The sequence below is a fragment of the Numenius arquata genome, chromosome 2 (assembly GCF_964106895.1).
Source record: "Numenius arquata chromosome 2, bNumArq3.hap1.1, whole genome shotgun sequence".
NCBI lineage: Eukaryota > Metazoa > Chordata > Aves > Charadriiformes > Scolopacidae > Numenius > Numenius arquata.
The window spans coordinates 26,787,651-26,803,129 of NC_133577.1; positions in this window are offsets into that span (position 1 = coordinate 26,787,651).

Here is a 15,479-nt window from a genome sequence, read left to right on the forward strand (position 1 = left end):
GACTGTAGGTTGACACTGAGATGAAAAAGAACACATCATTCCCTCAGACTTGAAGAATTAGATGTTTTGATTTCTTCCAGCAGACATTTCTTCAACACCGGGTTCAGCACTGGTGTGTCTTCAAATACGACATCAGCTATGAGCTTGCCCCAATTTTTACCTCTGCAAAATCTGTATTCCACTTGGAAGAATATCTTCTCATATATAACAAGCTGAATTCCCAGCATGAGCCCAGAAGGCAAATCTGGCTTTAAAGACGTTTCATTATGCCTTTTGCAGGTAGGAAGAGATAATCAAGGTTGCAAAAAGTTATTTAAGTTTCCTAACTGAAGACACTCCTTACTTATTATATTCCTTTTCAGCTTAAACCATCCATGCTTTGTCTCTGCCCAAGGTAGCTATGGTTTGAGAGTAAAGTCTTTCCTGACATTTTGCAGTTTGGGAAAGAAATCCAGGAGCAGCACACGTTACTGCTAGTGCCAAAGAGAAAGCACTGACACAGATATAAGTGCAGACAGGAATGAAGGTACCAGAATGAGCTGGAGGCATTGCACCCAAAAGCGACAAACCAAACATGCATCTTTCCTTGTGTGTTACAAACAGCAGCTGCCAGGAAAGTGTTTCCATTGCTAGTCACAGGCCCACTCTTTATAGTGAGTTTGCAAGGCCTCACAACTGAGGATTGTCAGGCTTCCTCGGTCTGAACTTGTCTTGACCTGCCTGCAGCTTGGTTTCACTCGGTTCACTTGGATTTTTCCAATTACCAGGTCCCTGTCATTAATTTGGTTTACTTTTGCTTTTCTTTGCATGGCATAACCCAAGTTTTTATATTGATAGTAATAACAAGTGAAAAAGAACATTTTGTGTAGAATGAGGTATTTATGACTCATACATACTGATATAGCATAGAGAAACACAGGTCCAATATGACAGGAGAGGATTTGAGCAGTGGCAACACCAGATGCAGTCCAGAGGAGTGCAGGCATGGGATAAGGAGAGACAGGACGCAGGCTGGCATTGGAGACCCTGCTGCTATAAACAAATCACCAGTAGTCACTCAAAGAAATGCAGACCTGGAACTGGACAAAACTGGTTTGAGGGGTAATAAAGATATTCAGGTCTCAGATCCTGCAGGCTCAATCATGCAAATGTATAACTTCTTTCACAGGCAACCCCACAGGCCCTGTGCACAAAACTGCTGCTTTCTTGATAGGAAAAAAAAAAAAAGAAAAACCACAACAAAGAGTCAGGCTCATTAATGCCTGAAGAGCGTGACCATGAAAGGAAAGGCAAGGCCCATGTGCAGAGCCAGAAGCTAACACAGAGCACTGATAGTTTAGCTTTTCCTTCTGGTTGAATGACAGACCCCATAGGATGCATAGGTTGACACCTGCAGTTCTTCTGTCTTCTGTGTCATTATAGTCTGGCACTAATTTAGCATTTCCAAGCGAGATCACTGCATCAAAATTAGGCCTGGGGTTGCTTCTGTGGCCAGACCTGCTCAGAGCTAGAGGGTAAAGGAAAGGACATCCCTACTTCTTCTTAATGTTAAATACAAAATGATACTGGCATGGGTCTGAGCTTGCTGTTACAGATAACTTCGAGGAGTTTAATCATAATTTAATTTATTCTACTGAGAGGGTCAGAGACAGCCCATAGTATTTCATATAGCAGTCTCTTACTGAGTTTCATTTTTACTGTGTTTAAAGCCTCAAAATACATGCGTTTCTTTGTCTGCACTGTAGTTTTTCTGCCATTGAATACCAGTGCTCCTTTGTGATATCCAAGCACCCTTAAGCATTAATATGAAACTCTTACTAACTGCTTGTTAGTGCTCATGCAAACCAAAGGGAGCAGGAAAAGTAAAGCTCTGATTAAATTCTTTACTGAGAGGGTGGTGAAGCACTGGAACAGGTTGCTCAGGGAAGTTGTGGATGCCCCATCCCTGGAACTGTTTAAGACCAGGCTGGATGGGGCTTGGAGCAACCTGCTCTAGTGGAGGTGTCCCTGCCCAGGGCAGGGGGGTTGGAACTCGATGATCTTTAAGGTCCCTTCCAACCCGAACCATTCTATGATTCTATGATTCAGTGGCCCTGATTTACCTCCCAATTACTGCTAACAGAAAATGGCAGTTGCTGGGAGTGAAAAGCCTGTGGATCTTGACAGCATATGCACAATGCTGTTTATAGACAACAGCTACCCAATAGCTGGCCTTGAGGAACTCTGCTGGGTCTGTAGCTTAGCTTGTCTCCTAATGCTTCCTGTAAACAACAGCAGTTGTCAAAACCAATGCAAAGAGAGGGAGGAAGAATGGTATAACTTCGTATTTAAAAAAATCCACAGATAGTCAAGGCAATCTAATCTGTTAAACAATTGTTTAACTCTGAAGAGCACTGCCTACACCCATCTCCCACTGACTTTAACCTCTGCTGTGGTGAGCAAGCACTGATGCTATCAACAAACTGACCCGTGAGATGTATTCTCCTCTGAGTCAGCAGACTCAACTGTTACAACTAGTTGTCATTCAACCCATGTTAAATACAGTTTCATATTTATTTTTGGTACAGATTTCAGGGTTTTCTGAGTGATACCTCTGGCAAATCAGCAGCTAAAACACAGCTTCTGTACATCATCAACAAAGGAGCTACACTATTAGCAGCTATCCTATTTTCAGAAGGATGGCCTGAGGGAGGAGAAGACAGCTAATTCTATGGGTATTAGATTCCTGCCAGATTCTTTAAGCGTCCTCTGCTCTCACCTTCTGTCAAGCTCTCTGCCATAGACCAGCCTCGCCAATTCCTGGGTAGCATCTTTATTGCCATGTCCCTTCTGCCCTGCCATAGTTATGGCTCTGATGCTTCGTAGTTCACTGCTAACCAGTGGCATTGCTCAGGCCAAAACTTTTTTTACAGCTACAAACAGATTTTGCTCTCTCATACTATTTTCTCCGAGTCTTGCTTCATCCAAGTGCTTGTGACACATTGTTTCAAGCTGCACTTATTTTCCTGCTTAACTACAACTTACTTTCCTACTTAACTACACGCTTGCTTATCCACCTCGCATGGGCTGCTCCTAGCATTGCCAACAATGCATTCCACAATGGATTCATGTCCATGAACATGAAATGGTACTTTATTACCCAAGGTCAGTCATAGGCCATCTGAACAGTCTCTGTGGGGATCTGTCTTGTCCATTTGGAGCTATGACTCCATGCGCCAAAATTTCCTTGCGTAATGAATGACAGTGCTAATACTGTTCCTTTCCATATGAGACATCATGGTTTGTAATGTAAGCTGCCAAATACTTGGTGTCAATATTAACCAGGATGGGCACAACATGAAAACAAAAAGTTCACTCCCAAAAAACTTCCACTTGTTCTCTTGCTAATAATTTTCCAAATTTCACTGCTGTTAGGAGAGCAGTGTAATACTGAGTCAAGTGTGAGAGTCACCGTAGGGAAATCTGACAGACGATGAAGTCTGACTAATACAACAAGCCAGGAAGGCACTCAACCCCTGTGCTCTGTTTTCACAAAATTAAGGGAATGTCTGTCTCTGAGACAGACAAAGCTAGCTTTCATCTGTTCAGCATTTTAAAGACTTGAACTTCTGATAATGACTTATTTGTGCTACGCTATGGAAAAAGATAGCCATGATATCTGCTGGTGTCCCCTGAAACAAAGTCATTAGCTAATAAAAAGAAATATCTAGCATTGTTATTACTGCTAACAACTGTATTTGAAAGGGATTCTTATATCAACCTCTTCGTTGATCAAGCCATGCAAAAATGTCTCCTAAATCATTATACCTTGTGATCTTCATGTTTGCTAGGATAGTTGGAGTAAAAACGTATTTTAGGATATTTAATTCATTTGTAGTCACAACATTTTTGCTCATTCTAGCAACAGCCACTGAAAGGCAGTGACCTGGGAAATTTATAGTTAGCATTTTGTGACCTTTACTTCAACAGCCTTTTTAAATCAAGATTAAAAAAAAATAATTAGACACTGGAATTAAATGTAACTTTCAAATGTTCTTGAATCCCAAAATAATGGCTAAGGAAAGCAGTGTTGAAGGTTGGGATTGCAAGTTATTTAATGAAAGACAATTACTTTCACCATCAGAAAAATCACCCCCCTGTGGCTCTCTGTGCAGGAACTGCTTTCTTCTCCTTCCTTGTTAGCAGCAGTAAATATATCTTCTTGCCTGGCAAGAAAAGTGGTTCAAATCTCTGTTCGAGAGGTTGTCTTTTCAAGAGTAAGAGAGTTCACAGCACTAAACTACAGGAAAACATTCCTTCTGCTGCCGCAGACTTTCCTGTGGGGGGATGTCTTCACCTTGGTTACTTGTATGAGATATACTACTGTCCCGCTGTAGAGAAATGTGATGATAATTTGGGGTGATCAGGTAGAAAAGTGATGGAGGAGCTGCATGGAGGTACCCACTGTTTCAGGACATAAAGTAGATCCTGCTGGAGAAGGTTTATGTTGGGGTCCCTTTTGCCTTGTATCTCATGCAGTTAGTTTCCCCAGAATACTAAATACACGTAAAACCCTGCAATCTTGATTTGGCAGCATTTTGCATCTCCTTTCCACTGGTTGGCAACGAACTGATAAAAAACAAGTTGAAAACTATCTTAAATTCAGAACACTGCCACAAGTATGGAGGAACAAACAGCACTGGACTTGAAAGTTTCTCAGGAACAGTAAATTTGTCAACTGACAGTGCTTTACTCTGTGGAGAAGTCAGAATTGTCTTTTTCAGGCTAATGATCTGTTCCTAAGGAAAGCTATTTCAGTTAGAACATAGCTTTCAGGAGTAATATTCTCAACAGTTTCCCTCCACCTCTTCTGCTACTTTTATAGTAGCATTAACTATCTCTGGTTGAAGCCCATAATACTTCAGCAGCTGCTCACTTTTAAGTGATAAAAAAACCCTACAGACTTGGGATGCCATAAATACGTTCAAAAACTTTTTATTTATAGAAAAGACTGAAAGACCTTTGTTCGCCTCTTTCTTCCCAAGTAGCGCTAGCCAAAAACATTTCAATGCAATGCTTTTCAGTCAGAAAACACGATTGCAAGGAAATTACGCCATTTAGTGGAATTGCATTCATTAGTGTCAAATTCATATGAGAAATTAGCAATGATCATGATACACACACAGAGTACAGTCCAGGCAACAGCTTGCCTCAAACTGCCAGCCACCTGACATAACCATAAAAAACTGGGTCAGATCATGCAACTGGATAAAGCACTATTACATCTGTCAGTCTGGGTGCTATGTGATTAGCTGCCAGGGAACTAAGCTGTCCAGGTGAAGGTCATAATATTCTGAGAAGGAAGAAAGGAAGGAAACCGGAGTCCCCAGCAAAACTCATGTACAAAGTGAAGTGACAGAGTCATTATGTTGGTGACGGAACTCAGGATAGATGGATCTATTTTCACTCTTAAACTTCAAAAAGCTATGAGATCCAAAGGCCCTCTACAAGGTCACATGTAACCCCACGGACATTCATGTCCACAAAAAATCCAGACTTGTAACCACGGAGCTCCTGCACACCAGCATTGGAACACATGCCCTTAGGGATACCAAAGGGCTAATGACTCCACCTCTTTTCATGCTTTCTGTGAGCATCTTCATACAACAGCACAAAGACATGCTTCTTCCAGCATACAGCTAATGACACTTACTCTAGACAGCTCATCCCTAGGGTCAGTCAGATGCTGGTTTTCACACTCCCTGACCAGTGTTTCAGGCCCCAGCAGCACCAACCCCTTTTTCACAGATAACTCTTGAAAAATAAGCTGTCCCCTTGGCTCCTCAGCCCCACTCAGCTTCACGAGCCCAGGTCTTAGTGATTCTTTTCTTTGCAATCTGCAGCAAAGTGGCTATGTTTTGCCTGACTGACTGTCGTCAAAGACTCTGAGCCTCTCATGCCTGCTTTGTCTTCCCCATGCTGTTCTACAGTGATTGTGGTGCTCTGGTTTGGTTGGATGTTACCTATCCAGCAGGCTGGCTTCTTCCAGTCATTCCCATGTTTTTTTATCTCATTTCACTCTGTCCACATTTTAGTGCGATGTTAACATCATTACTTTAACTTTCTAAGTCAGAAAAGAGGGTAAACATTCATTCAGCAAACTGAATTGTGCCTTGCAGGTGATTGACTAAGGGCAACATTGAAATAGGTACTTGAAAATCTCAGTGCAAATGTATTTTCATATATAAATATATGTACGCACACAAACTACAAAATTGAGTATCAAGAAAGAAAAGAGTAAAGAAAGACCAACCAAAAGCAGTTCATCGTTTTATTCTGCAATACCTCTGGTACAATGAGAAGATAAATATGGAGGGAAATGTAGCATGAATGTTACCTACACCTGTACCACCTATGTCTACCCATTTGTATGGAAGAGATCAGAGAAGTCTATAGAGATCAGTGCAAAACCTGTGCTTGGTCAGTGCATTTTGAAGAGTCATAATACATGCATAACGCTAAACCATCTTTCTGTAGTATGTTGCAGAATATGCCTGTGAATTCCAGCTGTAATGGCTAGTGCTTTTCTTGTAGAGAGGGTGACTGGTTTACTTGGCAAAAGTCATGAGCTTCTCCTTCAGCTACTTCAGAGGAAGTTCTGAAACCCGTTAACAACCACAGTCAGCAGGATCCTGGCTCTCTAGTCTTTGGTCGTGCTGTACCACAGAGATCACGTTTGCAACTGAGAAATCAGCAGTGCTTTGTGCTGATATTACAGTGGATGTAACTTTAGAGAGGCTTAGGCTCTTTTTTTTTTTTTTTTTTTTTAGAATGACATTGTAGAGACAATGTAAGCCGATACTTCTGTTTAGTAATATCGCTGCTTTACAAGAATACTGTGTAGATAATCAATACCTGGGCAACAGGTAAAGTCACTGAGTAAAGTTGTTGTCTGTACCACACCGGTTTGCCTGAACAGCAGTGTAACATCCCTCAAACCAAGGAGTGCAACAAACTGTTTCTATCTATCTAGCAGATCTATCAGAAAAATATTCCTGTTATTCCAGAAGAGACCTATTTCAAAAAGGATATAGAGACAACTTTGGAGGACTGGGAAAGAACAACAAGAATCAGCTAGAAGATATAGGAAAACTATTTCTGGACAACAAAAATTTACAGTTGAATAAACCAACTAATGTTTGGACCTGCAAAAAACCAGAAGCTCTCCTTGGACTCTCACTGACACCAAGACAGACACTACGAGCCTCTGTCATAAAACAGGAAGTCGTGCAGAGCACAGATACATCCTTGCTGACAGATGCTAAATGGCTCCAAAATCAAGGGAAAAGTGGCACAGGCACTAGAGAATGGACTGTCATGGTTTGGTAAAAATTACTTATATTCTTCAGACTTGTACTGTTCTGAAACAAGTGGAGTTCCTAATTTGGTGACACATTTACTTGTGAAGAAAGCAAAGTAACTACTTTAACTGAACAGGAAATATCTGACAGCAAGAGGTAGGATGTTCGCTTACAAGTAGTATGACGCTCTAGCATAAAAGATCTCTTGAAACTCTATTTGCAACTAAAAATCTCTTAGAATAGGTCTATGTCTTCCAGTTGAGTCCACATATAATATAAATTGATTAGCTTTAGCTTTCCAAGAGGAATTGTCAGTCTGACATAATCACAATTCAGCATGTATCTACTGCCAACATCTGAGGCAATGCCAGGCACAGTGACCTTAACAGACTAGCAGAGAACAACCAGGAGAACAGCTCTTTGGTTTTAGAGAGGTCTAGCAATGGTGGGGTACAGTGTAATTAAAACTAGAAACAGCAACGAATAAAATTCTGTTAAGTAAAGACCATGTCTTCCCTGTGCACATTACATTAGACTGCCCCTGGTAGTAAGTCTTCTTTCCCATGAAGGTAACTCAGTTCTCCATTCCTCAGACACAGCAGAATGCTGCTCCCATCTGCACCGAGCACTCTATACCCAGATATGACGCTTGGGCAGTTTGTACCCTTGTGAGATCTGGTGCATTTTATAAAAATTAAGCATTGTCCTTGGGACTCTGGAACAGGATGCACCTCTTTTCCTATCTTGTTTCATTTGTAGAGAAAGCACTAAGCATGTAATTGTCACCTCTAGGAAGGACAAACAGTTTAAGAGATGAGCTTCTGCAAAATGTAGCAAAGCCTGAAGAAAAAATCTGCAAGCACTCATGCAAGCTCACTATTAAAAAAAAAAAATCACTCACAAAAATGAAGAACACAAAAAAAAGCCAAACCCTAGCAAGAAAAATATCATAGTAATTTTTGGCTTGGTAACACAATGGCTCCCTCTGCAGGGTGACACCCTATTTGGATAAAAAATGGTCTTGCTCTGTAATTGATGCACATCTGAAGATGTTTACAAAGAAAGCTAATAGATTCTTAAGACCAATGAATCCCTTATGTTCAGGTATGACCTAGCATTATGTGCAAAATAAATACATGGATGATGTAAAGTACGTGCCAGTGCTGTCTCACTTTACATCATCCTCTTAAAAATTTCTGTAGATCTCCACTCAGTCCCTTTCTTCACTGCCAAGGTGATGTCATATATATATATGAAGTCATATACCTCCTTGCAATAAGGTGGAGATCTCAAGTGTGCTGTGCTTCCCTCTTTACTCATCAGAATCCACATATTTGAGTCCTTCTATCAGAAAATAATGCAATCTTGATGAAAGAATAACTGGTTGGAAAACAGAAAAAATAGGACCATGGAAGGGCCTCCGCTTGGAAAAAGCAATGCTTTGTTAGTCTAAAAATTACATTTCAAAGAAGAATAAATGCCCAGATAAAGAAAGGAAGACACGGTTACTAAATTTTTCTATATTTGACATTTTAGACATAATTTCTGTTGTTGTTCATTATCTTTCTGAGAAACGCATGATCATTTATATGCCTCTTTGTAGTGTTTCAAGGACCAGTTATTAGGAGGTGATGTTCAGAAGGTAAGGCTTGGGACGTACTGTTCCTGGGAAACATTCTGTCCCCTTCAGGCAGCAACACGTTCATTTCTAATCACTGATTTCTCATTTCACCTTGGAAATTGGCAGTGTGTGATCTCCCAAATTTCTTTTAAAAGCTGAGCATCTTTTACAACAATACCCTGATCTGGATGTATAAAATATACTAGTATAAATCAAAATAAATATGATTATTATTCGATCACACATTATTGCAGTAATAGGTACCACTAAGCTATTTCAATACAGTCACCAAAGCAAATGCTCCCCACTGTCAGTACATTTCATAGCATGTCTGGTTTCCAGAGAATTGCAATTAACTTTAATAGAAGTAGCTTCAGGGCAGGAGAGAGACAGCTATATCTAAGCTTTTACTTAAAAATTTAAATACATCCAATATTCATGAGTTGGATAATTTGTGTAGCCATAAATAGTTATGGTACTTGAACTATTTATTTACTAAGCATCTTTAGTTGCTGTTATATATGCTTAAACATCCTAAGTGTCTACTAGTCATACGGCTACCATCATCTCCTCACACTAGAAGAAACATCAGGCATTACAGAATCACAGAATCACCTAGGTTGGAAGGGACCTTTTAAGATCATCTAGTCCAACCGATTAAACAAACAAAAAAAAACAAAACAAAACAAAAAAACACAAAAAAAAACCAAAAAAAAAAAACCACCAACCACCAAACCCAACAAAAAAACCAAACAAAAAACCACACACAAAACACCACCCAACACTAATCCATATCCCTGAGCACCATGTCAACTCCTCTCTTGAATACCTCCAGGGATGGTGCCTCAACCACTTTCCTGGGCAGCCCATTCCAATGTCTGACAACCCTTTCAGTAAAGAAATATTTCCTAATATCTAACCTGAACCTCCCCTGGCGTAACTTGAAGCCATTGCCCCTTGTCATATCATCTGTAACTTGGGAGAAGAGACCGACCCCCGCCTCTCTACAGCCTCCTTTCAGGTAGTTGTAGAGAGCGATAAGGTCTCCCCTCAGTCTCCTCTTCCCCAGACTGAACAACCCCAGCTCCCTCAGCCTCTCCTCGTAAGACTTATTCTCCAGACCCCTCACCAGCTTCGTTGCCCTTCTCTGGACCTGCTCCAGCACCTCAATGTCCTTCTTGTGGTAGGGGGCCCAAAACTGGACACAGTACTCGAGGTGGGGTCTCACCAGTGCCGAGTACAGGGGGACAATCACTTCTCGGGTCCTACTCACCACGCTATTCCTGATACAGGCCAGGATGCTGTTGGCCTTTTTGGCCACCTGGGCACACTGCTGGCTCATGTTCAGCCGACAGTCGACCAACACCCCCAGGTCCTTTTCTGCCAGGCAGCTCTCCAGCCACTCTGCCCCAAGCCTGTAGCGCTGCCTGGGGTTGTTGTGACCCAAGTGCAGGACCCGGCACTTGGCCTTGTTGAACCTCATCCCGTTGGTCTCAGCCCATCCATCCAGCCTGCCCAGATCCCTTTTTGTTCTAGTATTTGTTCTAGTTTTTGTTCTAGTATTTGTTCTAGGCATTGTTCTAGTATTTTTTAAAAGAAAAGAATGTCTTCCTACACCTCCCCCCGGCCCACACCCCCCACCCCCATCCTACTATCCCTTCATTTTGAAGCTTTCAGACAACTGAAAAAATGAAAAGCATACATAGTTCTGTGACTTGTAAAGTTGTGTTGTTTTTTGATGGGTTCAAAGAAAATGCTTATTTTACAACTATCTCTACAAAGCTGCAAATCATGATTAATAGAAGCCATCATGTGAAATGGAGGTGTAAATTGGTATTGTGCAATGTACGTAGATGCTGCACTAATGCTATCTACCCAAGAGATCTTTTAAGGTCAGTGCTGAAAGTGGGTTCAGAAGTGGACAAAAATCTCTTCTGTATTTTACCTCAGGAAGGATCATTAGAATTCACATTCAACAGCCCATCAAGCAGACTTTAAGCTCTCCTCAGACCCAACTGGCAGACATGTTACTGAAAGGGTGCTAAAATATATGCGTGTTTGGTATAACGAAAGAAAATATTGCCTGATTGTGTAAATGCCTCTTTCTGAAGGCTTCAGCATGCCTTCGAAAAAAGTAATTGCAGATGGTATTTGCACAAACACTGTACTCAATACACACCTCACACCAGCACAGCAAACCAAATGAAAGGCACAGTGTATCGAGGCTGTATCGATGCAAGTCAATTCAATAAACCATGAAAACAAAGGGATACATGAAGATGACGAGTGAATTTCTCATTTCTGGTGTCAGATCCATCCATCATAGAAACACAATACCATTTTAGCTACACCTGGAAGCTCACCAATGTAATAGAAAGTCAGTTAATATAAATAAAGAAGAAGGTAGCAGCAGGCCTATTAAGTAAGGTTTAATAATTCTACACTATAACCTGGCCTCAGTCTCAATCATCTATCTATGTAGACTGGTAAAAAGGAGCATGGCTAACTGCTGTGCAAATGCTTTATTCTCCTTCAGAGCAGACTTCAGGCTGTAACAGATGGAATTTTACTTTCACTTAGAGAAAGTTTCAGCAAGGCAAAAAATGGCTTTAGAAGCACTTTAATATGCTGCTCCAGCATCATGCCTACACAGTCTAGATAACCAGCCTCCTACCTGGCTGCATTCTCCAGAACGTGCAAAGACATAAGCTCCTCAAATTATCACTGTGACAGGCCATATTTCCTATTATTTATAGGTATCTATTTCCCATCATTTGTCAGAGACAGAGTATAAGCAATATAAACTAAGTATAATAGACATGCAACAGTGAATCTTCCCGTATGCAGCGGAAATGTGTAAGGCAAACAGGTTTTTAGGAGGCCGGGCTCATTCTTCCACCAGCAGGCGCTGGCCTGAGCAAGCCACAAGAGGGAGCACAAACACTGCTGAAGATGCGACGAACGGAGAGGCAGAAGAGCCAGGTCCACGCCCAGGCAGCGTCTGATGCCAAGTCTGTTGGCTAATAACCTGCATTCTAATTTGCACTGAAAATCAATTTAATTTCCTCTTCAGCTTTAATTCGTTACAAGTAACTCTTCAATACTAATCTGATAAGGAGCAAGAGAGATAAAGGCATTCATAATGTTCAGCTGGATAAATGAAACGCAGAGCCAGGTCAGAGCAGCCGGCAAAGCAGCCTTGGGTGTCAGACAAGCAGGACTAAAAGGCTTGCCTGTGGCAGAAGACAGGGAGATCAGCTGTGTGCTTCACAGAGTCAGAGAATCGTAGGAGTCAGAGAGGACCTTCAGAGATCATCTAGTCCAACGCCCCTGCCAAAGCAGGTTCACCCAGAGCTGGCTGGACAGGAACATATCCAGGTGGGTTTTGAGTATCTCCAGAGAAGGAGGCTCCACCACCTCTCTGGGCAGCCTGTTCCAGTGCTCTGCCACCCTTAAAGTAAAGAAGTTTTCCCACATGTTCAGATGGAATTTCCTGTGTCCCAGCTTGTGTCCGTGTCCCCTAGTCCTGTTTGCTTCTCCCTCCTGCTTTTCATGCCACTGAGGGAGGGACGGGGGCATGTGCAAAGTACCAGTCCAACTCAAAAGGGGCACCCACTGCCAACCTTTAATAGCAGCAGGAATGGCCACCCCTACCCCTGGCACTGTTCCAGCCTCACCCTACTCCTCCTCCTCATTTCCTTTATGACAGACAAAAAATAAGGCTCCTTAACTGTGGTAGAATAGACTGACAAAAGAAATACCTGAGAACAGGCATTTTCAAACTGAGATGTTTGTATGTGCGTCAAATACGAGTTTGTGAAATCTTCCACCACCATAGTCAGATTTTTCTCATCTCTTACCTTTGAAAATTATCCAGTTAAATTCCATTCTTGAGCTGAAGGTTGTTTATATAAGCCAAGGATAAATGTATTCTTAAAGCCTGTTCTTTCTGGATGGTTTAGCACAATACAGCGCTTGAATATCCATTTCACTTAGCTGTTGCAGTATTCTAGCAGGGAACAGCAGCAGGATACTGCTATGATGCAAAGCACAGGAGCACAATGATAATGCTTGTGAATACTGATCACCTGACCGATGTAATCATTGTGATAAAAGAAAATGTCTTAGTAGTATAAGACCTGACTCTTCTGCATGAAGTTAGATACATTCGGCATATATCTACCTGCTTCTGGAGGCTGAAAAAGGAGGAAGGCTGTGGAGCAGATCTGCACCACACTTCCCGCAGTTTCTCACCTCTATGGGATCCAGGGTAGCAGCAGAAGCCCCTGCACTGAGAGGTCAGTGGACACAGCTTCAGGATTCATGACTGCCTCAAAACACAGGGCAAGAAGGGATCCTTTCCCCAGAATGAAGGAGATGCAGAAATACCTCCCAACAGTCCTGACGCACCAGCTGCTGCGAGGCAATTTAGCTGAGGCTCCTGCGTTTGCACATTACAAATGTCATTCTAGCTAAATCATTGTCTCTATTTTTCCAGTAATGCATGAAATCAATGAAACATGATTAAGAGAAATGAATTGGCTCTGCGGCTATGATGGTACTCAGCACAACTGCCACTTCCCTTTGCATGAAAGGATCATGAAAGATCTTACCAACTAGCTTATTTTAAATCTTCGTAAATAACGTACTCTTCTCATCTCTTCTTAACCTTTTGCCCTTCGCACTTTCTCTCCTCTTTCTCAGTCTGCATTTCTGTTACTTTAGGAACAAATGGTCCAAATGTTAATGCTAACCATTTTCCTCTTGCATTCCCTGCAATGGGAGAGAAAGGTCCTGCGTAAGTCTCTGCATCTCCACTGTAATAAACTAGCCAGTTGTGACATCCCCAGAATAGACCAAAAACAGACTTGAAATTTAAAAAAAGATAGAACAGATCTGTAAATAACCTGGTGACACTCACAGACTGACTGCTTAAATTCTGTAGCAGGGTGTGAGTTTTGCATCACCCACAGAAGTGAGTTACCCACAGAAAATAGTTAAGCTTCAAAGATGAGCAAATAGAACTGCAGCATGTTAGCTTCACATGGCTACACTTAAAAAGCTAGTGACACTTTACAGGCTGTAAGAAGAAGTTACCTCAAAGACTTCACAAAATTTATCATTTCAGGCCACCAATTTACACAAGCCAAGATCACAAATTTACAACATTTTTTAGTGTTTAGTTTTCATATATTGTTATATAGTTGTTAGTGTGCTACATATTGCAGTGGTAAATATCTTGCACATCAATGATTAAAAAAATCATATACTGTTATTGCCAATTACTCAGATTTTACTTTCATAAATCTGAACAGTGTATAGTTTCTTTTTACAGACCCTATACTTGTTCTTTACAAAGGTCAACTAGAATCTTAAAATGTTGTTGTTTTGTTTTCTCAGGGTCTAATGCTACCTACCCTTCAAGCTGCATCCAACAAGCGATGATACCAAACCTCTTAGTTTTCCTCTCTTAATGTGGAAAAAAATTATTTCACCAAGAACACATTGATATAAATAAGGTACATTTAATCACTCACTGAAAACTCAATACACAGAAAATACAAAAATGCCAAACATTTTGTAAATAGGACAGAATCATTACATGGAGCGCTAATGTACATCTTTCTCCCTTTGTAAATATAAATGTGCATAGATGTAGTGATCACTGGCTGAAAACATAGTTCTTGACATTGCAATGAACATGCTTTAGTAAGTGCAGATCTTTGACATCCCAAGAACTCTTACCTATGCATTTGTAGCAAAACAAAAATAAATATGAAAGAAACAAAGACAAGTAGTTATTGTCTGCTTCCTCTCAGATTATATGATCTAATCTAGAAAACAATGGACTCTGGATGCACTTCTAAACATAACACAGAGCCGGTTTACCAGTGCTAAAGCTCTAGAAGGGTGCAGTAAAAGGAATTTGCCTTTTCAGAAGCACAAGCACAAAGTCAGTCACTTGTTCTGAGTTGAAGTCACTCCCTACTCCCAGAAATTAGATGAAAGCTTCTACATTTAGACCCTGATTTTTTCCTATTTATTTTTTAATTTTTATTTTTGACTGCAGGACCAACAGTTATTCAGCATGTTCCCTTTATACCTCTCAGAAAATTTGTCCCCAGAAGAAGCTTTTCTTATAGCTTTCACAGAGATGGAAAAGCTGCATGTTGCAGTTCCACACTGCCCATTTAGCAGACTGAAGCACAGAAATTACACCGGTCCAATGGGTTTGGTAGAGAACCAGCTGCTGAAATTCAAAATTAGTTCTCTAACTTACTTAACCAATGCTGACAGAAAGCTGCATCTGGGGCAGAATTCTGTTGCCATTTTGTACCATTAACACTTAAAGGCTGGGGGGGGGGGGGTGGAATACCTCTGTGCTGTTTACTGAGCTCCAAGTAAGATAATCATTACTCACATTGCAACTCAGGCAAGTTACCCTGCTCTTCTCTAACTCTTAATTTCAGCAAGTGCCCGAGCAGGTTCAAGGTTAATATAGGATGATGCTTCTGGTC